This window comes from Dermacentor albipictus, chromosome 1 (genome assembly GCF_038994185.2).
Source record: "Dermacentor albipictus isolate Rhodes 1998 colony chromosome 1, USDA_Dalb.pri_finalv2, whole genome shotgun sequence".
Lineage (NCBI taxonomy): Eukaryota > Metazoa > Arthropoda > Arachnida > Ixodida > Ixodidae > Dermacentor > Dermacentor albipictus.
In genome coordinates, this window is record NC_091821.1 from 67,911,713 (window position 1) to 67,930,093 (window position 18,381).

The 18,381-nt window shown below is 44.8% G+C and overlaps 1 protein-coding gene across 11 annotated transcripts in view; it reads left to right on the forward strand.

The window, feature by feature from the left end:
- The window catches only part of LOC135906706 (protein lin-54 homolog), a 99,217-nt gene that overhangs the window by 78,008 nt on the left and 2,828 nt on the right, over positions 1-18,381 (forward strand). The gene's annotated exons all lie outside the window — the stretch shown is intronic.

Below are 18,381 nucleotides of genomic sequence, written 5' to 3' on the forward strand. Positions count from 1 at the left end.
CTCGGCAACGTGCCTTCCGAACTGCATGATCGGTGTCCTTGATCGCATCGATAGCAACCGCGGTTTCGTCCCGAGCGATTGCGGCAAACAGTAGTTTCTTATTGACCTTCTTGCATGTGGCGACTGCATGTCTTCAGAACTGTATGGTCGCCATCCATGATCACGTTGATAGTGACCGTGGTTTCAACCGCAGTGCTTGTGGCACTTTCCTTTTGACTCATTGGGAACAGTGCAGCTGTCGAGGATGAACAGCACCAGCTATATCGCGATGGATGGACGATCTGTTGACGATGAGGTCACTGGCAAAAAAATAAATACAATGTGTGCGCCGTGACCGCGCTGCCTATGAAGTCGCGGGGACTTTGCCGCTTCGAGAACTAATCAGTTGCGAGATGACAGCTTCCACACAGCTTTTGGGCAAAATATAAATAGGATTTGCTAATTCATTTGCTAAGTAAAAAAGTGTTGACGTAGTAAGCATTTGTTTGTTGTTTTCTAGATGCCCTTGATAATTCGATATTAGGTTAATTCAGACACATTTTTCGGTCTCGTGAAATCCGAATGAACTCTTTCTCTATCATGGAGAAAATAGGTGTTTTTGTAGGTTAGGCTTTTTTTTTTTTTTTTTTGGCTGAAGGAACTACTGCACTCAATATTTTATGTAATACACAAACAGAAAGCAGAATGAATGCTATTTTCATCCAGAAAAGTTTTATTAACGGGGTATGTGTCATAAAAAAGATATAAATTGTCGAAATCAAGATTGTGAGATAAAATTGAACAAAGTTTTAAAAACATGCATGTATCTACTAAGAAAGAAATGTCACAAAAACTATGAGATATACAAAATTTATTGCCGCCTAATAGGCATGATCTCCAAAAAAATCAAGATTTTTCATTGAACAAGTATTTCACTACAAAAATTCAACTGCAAGCACTACAGTTGGCCGTGCCAGGCTGCGGCCACCGATGTTCTGGGCTGGTTTGCGTCGTTGTCACTCTCAGAGTCAAAGTCCAACAAAAAGGCAGCATCCTCAGACTCAATGCTTCTCTACCCATTGATAAAATTAGCTGCAAATGCAGCGTCATCCTAAGATCTGCGATCTTTTGAAGCGCGTGCTGCTCCCAGAGGCAGCCATTTTTGCTTTCTTCTTTGACGATCGCGAAACTTCGGAGCACATACAAAAGTTGCTGCCTGGCAGGAAAAAGGCGAACTGCTTAGAAAACAAAAATATAGCTCTCCTTCTTCAGGTCTGATGGCGCAGTGTGTGTGTGAGCGGCACGGAAGGTCTTGAAAGTGGTGTTTCAAACCATCGATAGCGGGATGATGATGCCCAATGGCAGTAGGGAAAAAGTTAACGAGGTTTTGCTGCAGTCGCAAGTGGTCGCTTTTGGTCGAAAAGCGTTTGCTGCTCCATTTTCCAGTTGCGTGACTGGAAAATCGAGCAGGGATTGACTGGTCCAAAACAGTAGCCTTTTGACAAAAGTGGCCATTTGTGACTACTGGGAACTTGAGGATACTAGAATATTTGTGACCAACTTGGTTGCACAACCCCAGTGAATAGCCTGTGTGAATGAGTCCTAAATCAGCCTGTTGGCCACTTTAAACAAATGTGATGCCAACTTTATAAGCCACAAGAGGAGAGGAACAGTTCTTTTTCGATCTTGTTTGGCTGGCTTGACTTGACCTCTATGACGCGCTCATTCATTTTTTATTACGGAAATTGTGTTCTCATAAATAGCTGTCATATTTTTATTTTTTTTTATCATCTTTGGATATTACTGCGTTACAGAGAAAAGAAGCAATGCCGAAGCACAAAGCTTATTTTTATATACTTGTTTACTAACCACAGTGATCGCTGTGTTTAGCCACACCATCAGCTTGGTACAGGAGGCTGACGTAGGCATTGCACAATAGACTTGAAATGCATGAGAATGATGCCAGTGGCTCATGCAAATATTCTATTGGCACTTAGATGTTTTGGGGGCTACATTAGGTTGTGCGTACACCAGCACTCTTATGATTCAGTTTCCATGCCAAGCGATCTTAGATAAGCATATAGAGATAAGAGTTTCCAATTCACAGATGCCACAGCTCTTCGTCGAGTAGAAGCTGGTACAGCTAAAATACTTCACAACACGTACACACACTGCGGCTTATGTTGCACGTCGTAAGTTTGTGCAAATAAGAAAAATTTCCGCATGCTGTAGTTACTGATCCATCCAGAGGTGGTTCCCCAACTACCTTGTATGAACTGACATCATGTAAATTTGTCAGAGAACGAGCTAAAACATCTCCAAATTGTTTCGCAGCACACGACGGCAACACATTCAAGCAGCGCCACACCAGCCAGAGAGGAGAAAAGGCTCGCGCCGCGCCCTTTTATCCTTGTCTGTTGAAAAGGTCTATGGGGAGTTGGGTTAATAGGAGGGAAAGGGTGCACATCACAAACGACGGTCAATCCTCACCTCTCATACAAAGTCCCAGAGGAACAGTAGCACCGTGCGAGTTTGACCATTGTTGTTGGATGTTGTGCAGTGTTTAATTAAGGGCCTAATGTGTGAAGTTGGGTGCTTCTGCCGAATGTTTTCATAACCGGGGCACTCCCACAACATGTTTCTTCGTCGGTTGAGTGCCTGCGTGGCATGTCGAGCAGGTGACCATTGTTGTAGCAGTAGCAGCATCATAGTCTGGTGAGTCTTCCACTTTGTCAACTTTCATTGTGGAGCTGTTCGATTCCTCATTATAGTAGTCCAAGGTATTAGGGCGTGGGCCCTTCTTGCAAAGACATAACTTGGCCAACATGTCCTTTGTCAGAGCATAGCCATGTGTGCCTTATGAACTAGCATTTGCGTGCCACTTGGTAGGCTTGATGGTAGCGAGTGGTCATCCATTGAAGTTTGCACCTCCAGAGCACTCCTTCTCTTCTGTTTGACCATTGCTGATGCATTTGGCCATGTCTGGGTCGTTTGGTGCGGGTAGAGTAGGGAGAGCCAAGACAGAGCGTTATAATGCCTCTTTCTTACTTGCCAGCACATGCACAGTTTCATTACCAATTGAGCATGTGTTGGTGGGCTAGTTGGTTAAGCATGATTACAAAGACGGCACCGAATAAAACAACGCACAAAGAAGGGGAACACGAGACAGCACGTAGGCGCACTAACAACTCGTTGTTAGTTAGTTGTTAGTGCGCCTACGTGCTGTCTCGTGTTCCCCTTCTTTGTGTGTTGTTTTATTCGGTGCTGTCTTTGTAATTCATTACCAATGCCGTCCACGTGACCCTCGTTGCATGACCCAATGATTGCCTTTAGTGATGGTAGGCCCTTTCACCTCCAATTTTTTAGTAGTTCTAATATATTTAAATGTGGTAAATTATATCACACATTTTATTAATTAGGCTTGCAGAATTTTTGCATGCAAATGAAAAGAAATATTTAAAATAGAGAGGCCCTACTATGACCCACTACAGGGATGCTGGCTTCAGCTTTAGTACACACTTGTACTTTTTCTGTGTGTGTACCTATCTGTCAAAAAAAAGGGGGGGGGGGGGCTGTGTGACCGTCTATATTTATCACTGTCTAGTTTGCACTGATCTGGGCTGTTGAAAGTGGCCCAACTGTTGTTCATATTTAAACAGGCCTTGGGCATATGCCACATGGTTGTTGTTACTACTGTCACAGCATTGTCGCCACTCGCAGAAGCAGACTACTTTGAATAAGCAACCACTGTTTGTAAACTTCTTGCTGTACAGAGTAGGGTCTTGATATCGGTATACTAATTTGATTCATGAGAAAGTGCAATTGGAGATTAAATGTGTCCAATATTTGAGTTCAGAGCTACTTCCATTTTGTGTTGCGAAATTTTTCAGTTGAAAACTGCTGATTGCATGAGGCACTTCCTGCCTGTCTTCATGTGACATTAACCCTTCAGGTGCTGGCAAAAAATGTAAAAAAGCATTCAGAAAACGTTTTTTTTATTATTATTATTGCATATCTGGATTGCAAGTATTTTGCAGATTTGAAGTACAGTCAAACCTCATTATAACAAAGCAGGGTATAAAAATAGAATGGATATAGCAAAGTAAGTGTACTCATAGCTTCATAGATTCATATTGCAGTACATGCAATAATGGATATAATTAAGTAATGGATATATCGAAGTAATTCTGGCTCCCCCTTCAACTTCGTTATAACGAGGCTTTACTGTATACAGTGGAACCCCATTGATACGTTCCTCGCTGTCGCGTTTTCCCATCTGCTGTGTCGTGTTTTCGTGGTCCTGGCCTAAGGCCCGTATTCACAAACCAACCTTATCTTAACACTATAAGGCGCCCTTTTATAAGGATGAGGAAAGTATAAGGTTGAGAAAAGGCCAAGGTATGATTCAGAAGCGTCCCTTATTGCGTGAAAAGGCGTCCTTATCGAAGGCGGCCTTATCGTCATAAGAGATGAGCATGGGTGCGAGGCTATGAACTTTTCTTGGCCTTAAACCGCTCAGTTAACAAAAAGGAAACACATTTTTGTCGCTGAGAGCAATAAATATAAAAATTGGATGGCGCATTATTACGCGTTGTGAAAAAGCAATGTGAAAAGAGCGAGTTCTAGCTGTTCCGCGTCTCTCGTCTGCAGATTAGAGACGCGCAAAAAAACGGCAACGCGTGTTGCTATGGCAACACGCGTTGCCGTTTTTTTTTCCATTTGCGGTGCTTCATTTTCCATTTCCATTTTGCGGTGCTCGGGCGTAGTTCCTTCACTTTTTCTCCTGAGTGTTAGCTATAACTTGCGCTTTGTACTTTTAGATGCTGTAAATATTGCGCGTATTTATTTATTTATTTCCTTATTTGTTCATTTATTTGTGTTTTGAAGTGTTCGTTTGCTTATTGTAAGATCTGTTGTGGGAATGGCCACTGAGAGGAAAAAAATCAACTTTACGGAGGAGGAGCGCGGAATTTTGATTGACTTGGTGACGAGAGAGAGCAACGTGCTGGAGAACAAGCGTACTGATGCGGTGTCCCTGAGCGAGAAGAAACAGAAATGGCAGCAGATAGAACAACAGTTCAACAGTAAGAACGGAGTCCACCCGCGCACGGAGCATCAGCTACGCAAGTGTTGGGACAACTTGAAAGGGAAGTGGTGGCACGGGCGAACCGCGATCGTCTGGGCTCGGAGCAAGTGGCAGGATGGAGAGAAGGTGTACCACCGCTCGTTTTGAAAAGCGGAACCTGCCAAAAAAGCTCGCCGTCGTTGTACATCTCCATGACATTCTGACGGTCCCTGAGTACACGCCGGATGAGCTTTACATAAGGAAGGGCTTTGCGAACATCGGCTTCCCTTAATAGGGCGACAAAATCGACTAGCTCCGAAAAGCTGCTTGCGTGTTCGGCCATAAGTGGCGCCTTAAGGTAGCTGCCGGGCTACCTTAAGGAACGCTCCTTTTCCGAGCCGGTAAGGTTAAGGAAAGGTTCGACTTAAGCATAAGGTTTGTTTATGAAACGCGTTAAGGCGCTGAAAAGGTAAGGAAGGCAAAAGATAAGTATAAGGTTGGTTTGTGAATACGGGCCTTAATCCCATTGACTCTTATGTATTACGTTCCCATTTGATACAGTGCCATTCTGTAATGTTTCTGCATCTTACGTTGCATCTGAAAGTGGCTGCCATGTATATATAACGATGCAGGAGAAATTGGCTTTCGCATGTTGCAACAAGCGACCAATTAATTGCAACAAGCTACCATTTTGTTGCAACAACGACTGAAGTTTCCAGTAAATGAACAAAGTTGCACAAGCAGGCGCTGCACTAACATTGAGAGAAAGCATGCACAGACCAGATGGCGAAGCATCTGAATATAGTGCGCATCGATTAAAACCTACCGAAAACCACGCAGACTTTGCCAGTTCTGCCAATTACAGGGCTACATTTACTTTGGGTGCCTGCAAAGGTCTTATTTGCATTTCACAATTGCTGGTTCTCTTTAGTCAGCTTCGGCACAATAGAACCGTGTTATGCGGTGAAGTGTAGACGAAATACAGTGGTAGGGGCCACTGTCATGGAACACCATATGTGTCCCTTAATTATACATGCACGCATCTGCCGTACCTGGTCACAGTACGAGCACCGAGACGTCTAATAACTGCACTGGCAGCCACTCGGACTGTTACTGACGTGCTGTGGCAATTTACAATCTTCCTCACGGTTACGTTTTCCCGGCTTGTCCTTTTTTTCTACCACAATCCCTTTAAGAATGTATCGATGGTGTTCTACTGTATATGACGTTGGGGTAGTAAGTTCGCAAGTTGTGCCTGAAAATATGAAATAACGAGAACCATGTATGTATACTAGAAATTTCAGAGTTAATAGGATGCTCAGTTCTGTCATCATCATCGGCAGCCTGTTTTATGTCCACTGCAGGACGAAAGCCTCTCCCTGCGATCTCCAATTACGCCTGTCCTGCGCCAACCGATTCCAACTAGCGCCAACGAATTTCATATTTTCATCGCTCCACCACTCTTCTGCCATCCTCAACTGCGTTTCCCTTCTCTTGCTACCCATTTTGTAACCCTAATGGTCCAATGGTTACTGTATTTACTCGAATCTAGGCCGACTCCGATTCTAAGCTGACCCCTCCCCCAAAGTTCGTAGCCAGGGAGGGGGGGGGGGGGGACTTACCTCGAATGTAGCCCGAATAAAAAAAACTGCGTTTCATCAGCACAAAACCCAGCATTTTTATTGCGTAAGCGCACGCTCCGTCGGCACGTACAGTATGAAGTTTATTCGTCATCGTCGTCATCATCGTCCGCAACATCGCTGTCCTCATTGTTGCTGAGTTCATCCCAGATAGCATCATCCTCGCTTCCATTCATCGCGTTTGAAATACAACACTTCTTGAAAGCTCTAATCATTGTTTCGTCTGGAATCCACGCCGTGGTGATCCAGTTCGTCAGTTGGCCAAGCAAAGCACGCTTGATGCACCCGGTTGGGGTGAGCTGATATTCTTCCAACGTAAGCCAGTCAGTATAGTGCTTGCAAAGCCTATCTTTAAAGGGCTTATTAATGGCGACGTAAAGCAGTCCAAGTTGGCTAGTCATGCCACCAGGGATTATGGCGATGTCTGTCCCGGCACGAGAAAGTGTGGTGTTCACGCTGTCAGTCAGATGGCCGCGGTAGGAATCGAGGACTAGAAGTGACTGCTTGCACAACGTGGCCCCTGGACGGCGTTCCCAAACCGTTTTCACCCAGTCCTACATCAAGCCGCTGGACATCCAACCTTTGTCGCGAATGCACACAACATTTCTGGGGAACTTCTCGCCCGCTGGTAGTCTTGCGCTTGAATATCATGTATGGGGGGAGTTTTCGTCCATCGGCAGTGCAGCACAACATTACTGTTGTTCGCTGCTTTTCGTAACCCGCCATCCTAAGTTTGACTTCTCTCACACCCTTTTTGTTCACGGTGTGTGCCATTGGCATGTCGAAGAACACCAGGGTCTGGTCGGCGTTTGCAATTTGCCCCAGTTGGTAGCCCTTTTCCCACCGTTTGTCCATCACGTAGCACTGAAACTTGTCAAGCTTCTCCTTGAAGTCAGCGGGCAGCTTCTGACACACGGAAGTCCGTCATCTCAAGCTGAACCAGAACCGTTTCATAAAGCATGTTGCCCAGTCCCTGCTTGCTTTAAAATCAGCTCGTGCGACACCCTTCACATTGGCAACTCCCTGGCTTTCGCCTGGATAATCTCCGTTGTCACGGGCATTCATGCTTCCCTTTGTTCTGTGATAAAATCTGCGACAACTTCTTCCACCTCATGGTGTCGGCCCGTTTTTGGTCCAGTGAACGCCAAGCGGGTTGCTGCACAGCTGAACAGTTCGGTCCGTTGTTTGCGCCATCGTTGCACATTCTTTTCGTGCACGCCGAACTCACGCTGCGCTTGCAGGTTCGAAGTTTTCTCCGCGTGCAAAACGACCTTTAGCTTAAAGGCCGCACTGTAGTGTCACCGCTTGGTTGGTGCCATTGCTTCTCAAGCACAGGCGGTGCAGGGGTTTTGCGAGCACATGGTTAAGGTGCGACACTTCCAAACTCAACCAACACGACTGCACTGAATGATCGCTTTCGGAAAACTGCCAACTCCGTGCCCGTGCCACGTGGGAGGAAGGGAGAAGGGGGTGTCAAAGTCCATGGCAATCGCCAGTGCCGTAATCACGTGACACGATCCACCCTTGCCCGCTAAATTTCCTATATAAGAAAGGTACCGCCATCTACTCTTCCCTCTGCCGTCGCCTCTCCTCGCCTGCACACGGCAGCCTGAGATCGGTGCATGGTAAGCCGTCATGCCGCTAGCGTGTTTGGGCCTTTAGCGGTCAAACCATGGTACTTGAATCTAAGCCGACCCCCCCCCCCCCCCCACTTTCGCACATCATTTTCTCGAAAAAAACATCGGCCTAGATTCGAGTAAATACGGTATCTAACCGGCACATTACATGACCTGCCCAGCTCCATTTTTTTTCTTTTGATGTCAGTTAGAATATCGTCTATACCCGCTTGTTCTCTGATCCAAACCGCTCTCTGTCTCTTAACGTTATGCCTAGCAATATTCGTTTCATCGCTGTTTGCGTGGTTGTTAACTTGTTCTCAAGTTTCTTTGTCAGTCTCCTAGTCTCTGCCCCATACGTCATCATCATCATTATTAGCCTGGTTATGCCCACTGCATTGTAAAGGCCTCTCCCATACTTCTCCAACTACGCCGGTCATGTGCCAACTGTGGCCATGTTGTCCCTGCAGACTTCTTAATCTCATTCGCCCACCTAACTTTCTGCCGCTCCCTGCTATGCTTCCCTTCTCTTGGAAGCCAGTCCGTAACCCTTAATGACGATCGGTTATCTTCCCTCCTCATTACATGTCCTGCCCATGCCCATTTCTTTTTCTTGATGTCAACTAAGATGTCATTAACTCGCGTTTGTTCCCTCACCTAATGTGCTCTTTTCATATCCCTTAACGTTACACCCGTCATTCTTTTTTCCATAGCTCATTGCTTCGTCCTCAATTTAAGTAGAACCCTTTTCGTAAGCCTCCAGGTTTCTGCCCTCTAGGTGAGTACTGGCCTCATACGTCAGCACTGGTAAATGCACTGATTGTACACCTTCCTTTTCAATGGTAATGGTAAGCTTCCAGTCAGGAGCTGACAATGTCTGCCGTATGCGATCCAACCCATTTTTATTCTTCTTTGAATTCCCTCTCATTATCAGAGTTCCCTGTGATTAATTGACCTATGTAAACGTACTCCTTCACAGACTCTAGTGGCAATCCTGAACTTTTGTTTCTTGGCCCGACTATTCATCATTATCTTTGTCTTCTGCATATTAATCATCAACCTCACTCTTTCACTCTCTCTGTTAAGGTCCTCTATCATTTGCTGTAACTCGTCTGCATTGTTGCTGAATGGAACAATGTCATCGGCAAACAGAAAGTTGCTGAGATATTCGCCGTCGATCCTTACTCCTAAGCCTTCCCAGTTTAATAGCTTGAATACTTTTTCCTAGCATGCAGTGAATAGCTTTGGAGAGATTGTGTCTCCTTGTTTGACCCCTTTCTTTATAGGTATCTTCCTACTTTTCTTGTGTAGAATTAAGGTGGCTGTGGAATCTCTATGGATATTTTCCAGGGTATTTACGTAAGCGGTCTGTACTCCTTGATTATGTAATGCCTCTATGACTGCTGGTATCTCTACTGAATCAAATCCCTTTTCGTAATCTATAAAAGCCATATAGAGAGGTTTATTTTGCTCTGCGGATTTCTCGATAACCTGATTAATGACATGGATGTGATTGATTTTAGATTATCCCTTCCTGAAGCCAGCCTGTTCCCTTGTTTGACTAAAGTCGAGCGTTACCCTTATTCTATTGGAGGTTATTTTGGTAAATATTTTATATAATACTGGGAGTAAGCGAATGGGCCTATAATTTTTCAATTCTTTAACATCTCTCTTTTTGTGGATTAGTATAATGTTTGCATTCTTGCAGTTTTTTGGGGCCCTTGCAGTCGATAGACACTTCGTATAGAGCGCCGCCAGTTTTCCAAGCATTTTCTCCTCCATCTTTGATTAAATCAACTGTCATTCAGTTCTGTCCCAACCGCTCAATGCTACAGGTATATATTAGAAGGAAAAAAACATGAAAAAAGGTATATATTAGGAAAAAGAAGGAAAAAAAAGTTGCAGGAAGGCTTGCAAATGCTGACATTCGAAGTTCTTGAAAAGTGGCTATGGAGTATTATAAAGTTGCTTTCGTATGATAGACCTCAAAACATAGTATGAGGCAAAGTCCCACACCACATTCTTTGCACCAGAAGCTCCCTTTTTGTTTTTCTCGAACTCTATTGCCAGCGTTCTTTTGACATTTTCAACAGACAGTGCACCTTATTGTTAGATGTTCCTTGCCTGCTGCAGATAGGATAATGTTTACAAAGTGACGTGATGTCAGACGAGTAAGGTCTGTTCCCGAAGAATGTCCATCCACACCTGAGTGGACTGCTCAGGCTTCGATACTAACGTCATAGTCGGTGACTTCACATTCACTGGATGTGTCTCTAGCACTGAAAACACTGCTATCAGTAGCAGTGTTTTCTTGCAGAAGGAAATCATCATTGCAGCTTGACAAATCAAGCAAATGAAAGCCGTGCTTTCGCGACGGGCACAGCAATACTTGACTGCAGCTGCCATTTTTTAAATATATAATATCTGATAGCACACTGTGTAGAGTCCGAAATTTCAATCAGCCTTATACATTGCCTCTACGGGGCCACTGGCAATGCCACAAAGCTGTCGGATTTATCGGTCAGTTATTGTACTAACCTATCAAATCACACTGGAGGAGGCAAAACACAAAAAGCAAGGAATACAAAATTAATATGATTTTAAAAAATGAAATTAGCATATTGAAGGTATTCTCTTACATGCACCTCTCCATCTGCTTTATATTCTCGTGTAAGGACTGCACTTTTTCCCATGAATTGTGCCTGAATTTCTTGAATGCAGCTTGTACATGAATAAAGAGTCTATAAATTTGTCATAAAAACCGACATACTTGCCGCCGTGTGCAAGAACCTTGGGAAGCCTGTATTTTAGCTTCATTTGCTACGCTATTTGTCGATGCTTGCATGCAACCACGGAACTGGAGCAGCTAGATTCTGGTTCACCACAAGTACACTGTTACAAGACAAAAACATCCTCAGACGCAGCCTCACTCATTGCACCACCTGTAAGGTTGTGTGGTTAAAGGTTTTCATATGAAGTGTGGATGGAATGTTGCAGTTTATAAATACCTGCTTGCTACAGGAGCGACAACATACGTATTTACACGATTGTAAGTCGACCACTTTTCTTAAATTTGAAAATCTGAAGTGGGGGGGGGGGGGGAGGGGGGGTCGACTTACAATCGAAACCGAAACATGGCACCGCCAAAAAAGCAACACCAACGGGAGCTACAACGTAGTTACAATTTTATGTTTGCTCTATGGCCATACACGTATCTTTTCGCTATGCCGCGTGTTCGTTCTCATTTTGGAAGGGTTTTTCAACATTTTTTAGAGTTTTACAGTGCGCGCAACACATATGGGGGGGGGGGAGTCAATAGTTGATGGAAGCGCCGCTGTTCCCAGTTGCGGCGGCACCCTCAGAACGGCGGCGCTTGCGGGGAGTATCGGTAGTTCATGGAAGAGCAGACACCGCGCGCGGGTCGTGAAGGCGCGAGCCGACGTGAAATACTTTGCTATGCTCCGGCAGATGGCGCCAGCGCTCGCTGGCGGGTTGCTCTTGCGGGCTCCGGCGCGCTTTTCAGCGGGCGCTCGCAAGCGACTGGCGCTTTCCGCCAATTTGCAACTTCAGAAAACAGGCATGCAATAATCTACGAGGGCCAGTCATCCTTACAAAATTAGCGAGCATGCTTATCGCGACGAGCGGTGAAATAAAACTTTGTTTTGGGCTAGTTCGCCCATAGCTGAGATGAAGAGGCAGAACCGAGACGGTGCGCTTGTCATGTGTTTCTATGTGCCTTGTCTTGGTCTCCTTTGTGCTGCCATTTTAACCAGAGTGACAGAAGCTACGCAAGCAGCCGTAATAAAGTGGGGTTGGTGTTTTTGTTCTTTTTTTTTTTCTACGGGAGATGCGACACCAATCAGCCCACAGATGTGAAGAGAGGAAATGGAATGCATTCTGTTCGTCTCGTGCATATAGTTTATTGCAGCTTTACAATATTGCACACTATGGTCCGCAAAAACGCTGTATGGGGAGCGCTTTCAAAACCTGTTACAAGTTTTGTTTGTTTGTTTGTTTGTTTGTTTCATTGCGCAAGGAAGGTAGGTATGTACAAAAGCGGGGAGCATTCTCGCGACTGTCGTTCTATTAGCATCGCCTCAGTTTTGGGAGCTTCTGCTTTTCTCTTTGTGTGTTCCGTTCCGTGTTCTTTGCTTTTGCAAAGAAGTGCAGCCTCGACAGTGCATAGAACTTTATTATGTTTGTTGTCAAACTCCGCCCATGCTCACTGCAACCCTCGTCATTAAAGGGACACTAAAGGGAAAAATGATTTCTTCTGCATCAGTAAATTACCGTTCTACAATACCAGAAACACCACTCTTACAACGATAACACGTTTGGTAAGCCAGAAAAAGCGCAAAAACGAAATACGGGTGGCGACGCCTACTTGAGTTCCCGCGCCTGGGGGCTGTGACGTCTTAGATTTTGATGGCATCTTCTAGGGCCTACCAATTATATATAGCGGTACAAATTGACTACATTGTGTTCTAAAGGAACCAAATATTAAACATGGCAAGTTTCGGGAAGCTTTATTCAGCCAACGCGGCCCAAATGCGAAAACATACTTTGGAATCCCTGACGTCACGCTGACGTACAGGCGCTGGGGTATCGGCGCGAAATTCAAATACTGATACTTGGAACTTCATTTTCTCATCTAATAATCAAACTATCTTTTTGAAATGACTGCCTGCAGGGTTCTCAAACAATGCTGCATTAGTCTATACTTATTTATTGTTTCGCTTTAGTGTCCCTTTAAGCTTCGCTCCCTGAAGGAAATGCAAAAAGCAGACCATGCTTTCAGCATAAAGCTGATTCCTGCTGAAATACACAGTAAATGTGTCCTCAACTTTATAAACAAGCTCCTAAACAGCTTTGGAAGGGTAGATCAAGCCCCCATGATCAAACTGCCTTGTTAGTATGGAATTTCCATCACAATCTGCTTGGAGGGGCAAAATACAAAGGCGAGAGGCACACTCTGGGCACGAAAATTTTTTAAGGACTTTCTGACAACATAGCCGGCGATATAATATACCAATCTACTGTCACTGTTCTTTTCGACACAGTTGTCATGATCCAACTGCTTACCTTGTGTTTTTAACGCAGATTCTGCACACTCCAAATTGCCATCATCCAATACCTCATCAAAAATTTCTGTTAGGCGGTCAGCCTTTCATTTTCTAACATCAGATGGCTTTAAGAGTGTGGTTACAAAGTCTCCTGGTGAGTTCCCATCTTTAGGAGGCCTTTCCAGACTGTAGAATGACAAGCTGTTTATTATAATTAAAACTGTTCAGATGAAGGATGGTCATTACAACCAAAAGATTGCCTTACGACACCAAACATATTTTCCATTTTGTCCTGACTAAGATTAGCTGTTAACAAATACTTGTAGCTACTTAAGTAGTCTAAAAGGGACAGAGTGCTTCTTATGGTCACACGCAGACCAAGGGCAGTTCCTGGGCTAAGAAATCCACCACCATGCTTGGCAGCATAATCTTCCCATTCTGCAAGGAATGCAATGAACTCTTCAAGAAACTTTGCACTTGGAGAGTTGGGTCGGAGGCCTTTAGATGGTGTTTTTGAAGTCATTATAAATATTAACCTTTCCATATGCTTCACAAGCTCTTTTGTTGGCTCGGTTGTTTTAAAGTACCTGTCCAAATGAACTTTATAGAAAAAAATTCCCTTTAGTACCTCCTCGCTAAATAGCTGGAAGGCTAAGTCCACGCACATTTTTTCAAACGCATTTGGGATGAATGTGTGAACGGGTAATGTGTGGCATTACTTTAAGAGTTAGTGAATCCATGCCCAAGGCATTGTCACAGAAGTTCAGCGCATCGCACCAAGCCGCAGGACTACAGTGTCAACGTAAATAAAGGCTGGAACAAAGTGAACTACGTCGGTGCATGTGCTACCCAAAACTGACGATGACTTGTGTCTGCATTCCTTCGGCTGGCGTCAGTAACCCGCCACAGGAGCGCAGCGCCCTCTTCGAACTACCCCGCCAAGCATCCAAACTGGTTTCTCCGGTGCTTCGGGAAAGGTTGCCCGCTCCCAACACTAGGAGAAACTTTCTAGCCTCCACACTTTCTCTGTTGAAAGGCATTGGTTTGACGCGTTCCACTTGACTGCCGGCTACGTGCTACTTCTATGCTTCCTCAGTTGTCATGAGTGCTGCAAGCCCACTAATCATTCGGCACTCATTCACAGCAGCGTTCAAGGGGGCTGCCATCCTTTACGTTGAAGAAACAAATCACTGCGCAGCGGGCCGAAAGTTCAATGTTTCTGAACGGGTGGTGCGAGAGTGCCAACTGCAGCGAAGCAAAATTTTCACCTGTGACGGCATGTGAGAAATTTCCCACGTGCCAAAGTCTGGACGCTTTCCGGAGCTGTAGGCTAAGCTTGCGGCGTACATCGCTGAAATGCGTGATCGGTCCCTGCCAGTGAAGTGCGACATGGTCATTAAGGACCTGCTCCGCCGTGAGTACAAGTGGCTGGCGGCCGAAGATAGCGAAATTACGCCAACCGGATCTGTTAAAAGAGCCTCCCTGACGGCTGCATGTGGTTGGGTGCATTCGGCGTGGGCTGCTGTTCCTCAAGATGTCATTGTGCAGTCTTTTACCAAATGTGAAATTTCTCTGGACGACGACGCACTGTGGGACCGCATCAACGATGACGATGGCAGCACGTGAAGACGAGTAGTCCAGTGACCATGTCAGCTACTAATAAATTTTCGTTATCGAATGCGCCCTCGGGTATGCTCTCCTTTTTTTTCCTGTCACGCGATATGGGGGGGTCGACTTACATTCGAGTCGACTTACAATCGTGTAAATACGGTACGCATGAAACACAGAAAGCCTCACGTACACACACGAGGCAGCGCAAAACTGTCTTCAAAAGATGATATGGCCATAAAGTGTGATAGCACAAACCGCATGCACTGGGAAACAAACGTTATGATACCACCACCAAATGGTTAAGTCGATGAGCTTCCTGCCAAAAGATTATCAACTGTAATTTCAACTAAAGAGGAGGAGAACAACACGCATCTGTGTACCGTGTTCATACCCGTCAATCCTCCTGAATTATTAATAAAATTTACAAATGGGGGATCGTTACTTTACAAATTTTTAGTCAAACGTTCTGAAAAATAAATTCTATTTGCAAAAAAGATTCGCTTGTTAGTGTCTGAAATTTCCTTCTTAAGTTATTTGATGGTGAAAGGACACCAGAGGGATACTTGCTTTGAGCAAGTTCCTGAAGCAGCTGAAATCGGCAACCGCAAGTTTGCTGGCAAAAATCACTGTGATATAAAAACAATGTGCTTGTTGTCAGTTTATACCGTTTTAAGTTTGCTGGTGCTTGTGAGCTGTGTCTAAAGGTAAAAGATTGTTAACGAAGTGCGTATGCATCCTTTAAAAAGCGTGTTCTCAGATTAAGCTTAACCCTTTGAGGTGCTGTGTACTCGTGTACGCCAAGGTTGTGCATCGACAATGAAGGCACTGTGAAAGTAATGACATTTAAAATGTTTCACATACATGTTAAAACACTTCTGATTGGAATTGTGCTTCAAGTTTGAATAACAAGTGCAAAATGCTTCAATAAAATGAGTGGGAATGTAAACAGATGGGTATTTCTACTCGGTGTAAGTATGTCATTGTATGCGGCGGGTTCACTTCTTTCATTGTTTTTCACAATTTGTTGCACCAGGCCAAATTTCCAAGTGACTGGATAGGTGCTTTTTAAGCCTGCTAGACGAACCCACTGTGGTTGCTCAGTGGCTATGGTGTGGGGCTGCTGAGCATGAGGTCACGGGATCGAATCTTGGCCATGGCGGCCGCATTTTGATGGGGGCGAAATGCGAAAACACCTGTGTACTTAGCTTTAGGTGCACGTTAAAGAACCCCAGGTGGTCGAAATTTCCAGAGTCCTCCACTACGGCGTGCCTCACAATCAGAAAGTGGTTTTGGCACGTAAAACCCCATAATTTTTTAAAGTCTGCTAGACATGAAATAGTTGTTCTCGCATCTGATATTCCTGTATGGGTTTTCACATGGTGTCCACGTTCTCTAAACACGATAGAACATGCTGAAGGATTGAAAGTTCTTAATCTGTTTTGCAGCTGTAAGCTTTTTACTATTCTGAATATGTAGAAAATGCGGTTGAGGTAAGTTTTAAATCAACAAAATCAGTTGGCGCCTGAAAGGGTTAAGGGGGGGGGGGAAGACCTCTGTGCAACCCCCTTTTTCCTCTCACTCCTCGGTATTGTGGCCATTGATTTTACAGATTTTAAGTTCACAGGTTGACAGGTATGTCCATCAACTCTGTGTGAAGATGCCACCCGTGGCTGACGAAGTGCACGCATGGGAAAAGGGAGTGCGGCCCATCCGCGAATAAATTTTTTTTCTTGAAATTTTTAGGCCCAAATTTACAAGTGCAGCCCTTGCACAAGAATACATGGTATATATTAAAGGCTTATCAATACTTTGTAACCTGATCACATCTGTTATGGTCCTATTTATTGCGTTTGTCAGCCAGCAGTTATTATTACCACTTCAAGAGAGTATGAATGTGCATGCTCTGAATTGTTGATACATCTTTACTACGCAACGGATGTTGGTGCTTTTTTGAAGGCAGGTATCTGGCAGGTCACACTTGTTATGCATAACTGCATGCACTTGCTTAAAGGGCCCTTGAACAACTTTTTATCAAAGTTCAGAAATGCATCTGAAGTTAAAATAGACTGTTCCAGAAACACTCTGCCGCAAAAAGTACTTCAATGCACGCAGCATAAGTGGAGTTATTGACAATCAAAGGTCGCACGTGATCCCCTTCGCAGTGTTCCCACTCCTTCTTCAATGCTTTGCAGTGTGAAGACTATGGCGGAGCAGAGTGTACCCACAACGCTCTGCCTACATAATGTCATTGTGGCAAGCAGGTCAAATTTGACTTTGGAAGTTCACGTCGATGCAATTATTTCTGACGTTGGTGCCTACGACACGACAAACGTGATTGTCCTAAGCGGATAGACTCGTCACGGCACCCCGCGGCAGCCGCAGTTTCTACCGTGGTGACACTGCAGAAAAGAAGACCACACCTGCCAGCTTACCCCCATAGTGTGCTGCTTCACGCAGAACTAAGACAGCCCGGTGCATGCTCAACCTCTAATCTGCCTCCTCTGTCTTCTGTGCGACGCCAACGAGGAGCCTCACAGCACCGGGGGAAGTGAACTTGAGGACTCATTGGGTGTTGTGAAGCTGTGTGGTGCAGCTTGCTAAGTGAAGGCATCTCCAAGACACCAGCTGTTGTAGAATTGCCAATTTTCTTCTTTTTTCATCCTCTGGAGTGTGTATGCCTAGCATTTGCTTTGGGTATGACAGGGCGTGAGTGCATGCTCGCGCTCATATGTACCAATCTGGCCGTGCTGCAGAACAGCTTTGTCCTGCACCAGCTTGACCACTGGATAGTAGCCACATCCAACTTTCGCATTTTGAAGCGCTGTAAATATGCAATACGAAGCAAAGTCTGTCAAGGTGTCTAGCCAGGAGCGAGCGGCCAGGAGTGAGTGTGCTCTGGCAAGCGTGCATATAGTCTGACCTTAAGTTTTGTGTGGTCCAAGGCTAGTTGAGTGTTCAAAACTAATCAAAATTAGCGAGATCTGACAGCTACGACACCAATTCGCAGGCGGCCATAGCTGAGCGTGAGCAGAGGATAGTTGGCTTCTTCCGGAAGTACATAATTCTTATTGAAATTTGTAAGCAGAATTTCTCTCACTACAATCTGTTTATCAAACTGTGTCAATAAATATACAAAGTAACAGTAGGAAGGAGCACACTAATCCAAAAACAGTTTTTGATTGATGTCAGCTATTGTCCAATAGCAGCTGTGTATGGGAATATGCTATATGATGAATTATAGCGCGCAAAAGGAGTGAAATCTGTTGAAAAGAGAGGGGTTGAGAAAAAGTTCACTTCGCGCTCTGTTTGCGAGTTCCACATTGCACGCACGACTACAAAATTTGGCTGAGATATTCACAGCAGCATATGCTATTTGTGGGCTATGTTTTTCCACCAAACCCGAGGGG